The sequence below is a fragment of the Drosophila novamexicana genome, unplaced genomic scaffold (assembly GCF_003285875.2).
Source record: "Drosophila novamexicana strain 15010-1031.04,08,12 unplaced genomic scaffold, DnovRS2.1 tig00001639-arrow-arrow-pilon, whole genome shotgun sequence".
Lineage (NCBI taxonomy): Eukaryota > Metazoa > Arthropoda > Insecta > Diptera > Drosophilidae > Drosophila > Drosophila novamexicana.
In genome coordinates, this window is record NW_020824873.1 from 1 (window position 1) to 2,710 (window position 2,710).

Sequence of the window (2,710 nt, forward strand, 5' to 3'; positions counted from 1 at the left end):
CTTAAGTACGGGTATATGCACGTTAATAACAGACAAGAGTACTGAGTATAAAAATTCAATTATTAATGACCTCTGCAAATATATGAAATGGTGTAATATATTATCAACAGAACACCACCACAAGCAAAATAAAAATAAAAATTAACGGTTCCGGCAACAAAGGGACCAGCTCCCGCACCAGAGAAGCCCGCGAACATATCAAAGGCCAGGAATCGGCTCAGCGGCACACAACAGCCATATCCGCGACGCCGCCAGCCAAGTGTCGGCGTAATCCACGAAACGGACGGACGAGCCATCACGGACCGGACGCCAACAGCGAAGAAGCGGCCACAGGCGAGACCACGCCCACATCCTCCGAGTGAGTCCGTTTCATTTTTGCCCATCCTCGTTCGAGCTCATGGCAGAGATATGATGGAGGCTCCTGAACCGTACTCCCTGAAAAAGAACAGAGTTTTTTTTTTGTCGTTAAATTTAGTTTTTTTTGTATTTATAAATCATGTCCATACTTACATAGGCACTTACGCCGAGTTTCACTTTAGAGTGCGAACGGTGAGGGAATTTCCAAGGGTGATGCATTTGCGCCTGTAAAAGATAAACATTTAAAATTAACACTTTCGCGAACTATGCTCACATACTTACCTAATTGGAATTATCCATTTACATCGCCCCTTACCTCCCCCAGAGAGCTCTTTAGGTAAGGTAGAATTAAGCGATTTAATACAATTCATATCACCTACCTGTTGCACGACCGATATTCGTGGCATACCCAGTTTTGCGTAGTTGTGTGGGCACATTGGTCCTAAATTGGCGCAACGTTTGCATCCAAATTTCCTTCGTGCGTGTTTTGTTTTTGCGGCGACTAGCAGTATCCTGGTAGAATTTCGTCGCCTGTTCCACTTAGTGCTGTTAAATGAAAAAAAGAGAATTCTAGAAGATAAGAGAAAAATTTAGGCATTAATACACTTTGTCCATAAGTATAAATATAAATATGCAATATTAATACGCACGTGCATAAGTGTTAATTCATCTGGACGGAGACCTCATGCAAATCAGAAAGGAATAAAAGAAATATTAAGGCCAATAATTATAAGAATGCGCAAACCATTATACGCACCTGTGAAGCTAACCAAATATCCACTTGTAAGAGATTCGAAATAGCTGCAAAGATAAATGCCATAAGCAATGCTTATAAGTGTTATTCACTTTAAGAAAACGCAACCAATTATATACCGTATCTGATGAGAGAAATGTTCGGTTAAATTTTCTTCGTTGGGGAGGAATTGGCCATAACGCCGGCACAGGCTGATGGCCATCTAATGGACAAAATGAGGGAGACGAGTTGTAGGTGCTCGTCTCATGGTTGGGCGGGGTACGCTGGGTCCGGAACCGGGGCCCGATCTGAAGAGTAAGGTGGATTAATAGTGTTTTTTGTAAGTTTATATTGAGTGTCTCACCTTTGTTGTTTACATTTTCATAGTTGTTACAGCTGTTTATTTTGTTCATGAGTTAGAAGTTCCGATTGTTTGACGTTATCGATTTGTGGCTCGTTTGCATAGTGTTGTGTAACTCTGTTTTGCTACAGACGTGTAGCTTTGCTGTTATCGATTGCGCGGACTGCGGGCCAGGGATGGGAGTACACCCAGAGAAACCGATGAGCCAGCCGGCGCGGCCCACAGAGAAACAAGCAGTTCCGTAACAATATGGCGCCCAACTTGAAGAAGCACTCGGCTTCTTTGAAGTCGTTGCGTAATCATAGAAAAATAAATACGATATAAATGAAGGTACAGAGAAAAGGATTCCTTTGGCTTCAGGACCCACACCGCTGAAGTCTTATGTGGCACGAGTAGGGAGCTCATAATCGCGCAGCGTGACGTGGAATCCGAGAAGCACGACGAAAGTAGAGAGTATCCATAAACATGAGAAGTTTTCTCTTAGTGGTTGATGACGGTAAGTCACGTTTGCATGTTGGCGAAACGTTCGCGTTCAAGGTAGCGTTCCTTGATTGCCGTTCGTCAGTCAAACTGACGAGCTGAGCATTTGACGAATGCTTAAGTGTTGTCCACTGTCCAGATTATGCGTAGATTAGTTAGCCTGTGTTAGGATTTCTTCCCCAAGTATTTGAAATTTATTAGAAAGAAAAAATTTAATTTTGTAATGTTTTGTGGTCGATGTGTATGAAATTATTATTCTCTATTAGTAAGATTTGTTAGTGGGTGTTTATTTATTTATAAATTTATTAGGAATATTGGTAACGTTTGTTTAAGGGTAGCAATTTTTGTAGAAGAGAGGGGTACAGTTCTCGAAGGGATAAGTATGGCTGAGGAACAGGTGTCTGATTGGGCTTCTGACGCGATGGGGCGTCGGCTCTGCCACCGCCGCGCCCGGCTGGGGGACTGGTGCGAACGCCAATGAATTTCCGGGGATTTCCAGAGAGACAGATCTCAAATCGGCGGCAAAAGCGGCGATCGCTCAGGCCCACCAAACGTATCGGCATGCTCTGCCATCTGGCGTCAGCGAGTCCATCCGCGAGGAGATGCGAGCTGGCTTCATGGAAATTATGAAGGGCATCATTGATGTGCTCAGGCCGCCAGACTAAACACTGCGCCGAACCCGCCGAGACATGTCGAGCCGGGACCACGAACAGGCGCCATCCCGAAGAACGGGAAGTGTTCCAGCGCGAGGCAATTTCCACCACCGGTGCCACCGAAGC

At 44.6% G+C, this 2,710-nt stretch overlaps 1 long non-coding RNA gene across 1 annotated transcript; it reads right to left on the reverse strand.

The window, feature by feature from the left end:
* Positions 1-460: 460 nt before the first annotated feature.
* LOC115768121 lies at positions 461-1,269 on the reverse strand. The gene is made up of 5 exons (XR_004018487.1): positions 1,231-1,269; positions 1,115-1,158; positions 738-903; positions 640-688; positions 461-582 (listed from the first exon to the last, which is right to left on the reverse strand). It is a non-coding gene; the product is annotated as an uncharacterized LOC115768121 (long non-coding RNA).
* Between the last annotated feature and the right edge of the window lie 1,441 nt (positions 1,270-2,710).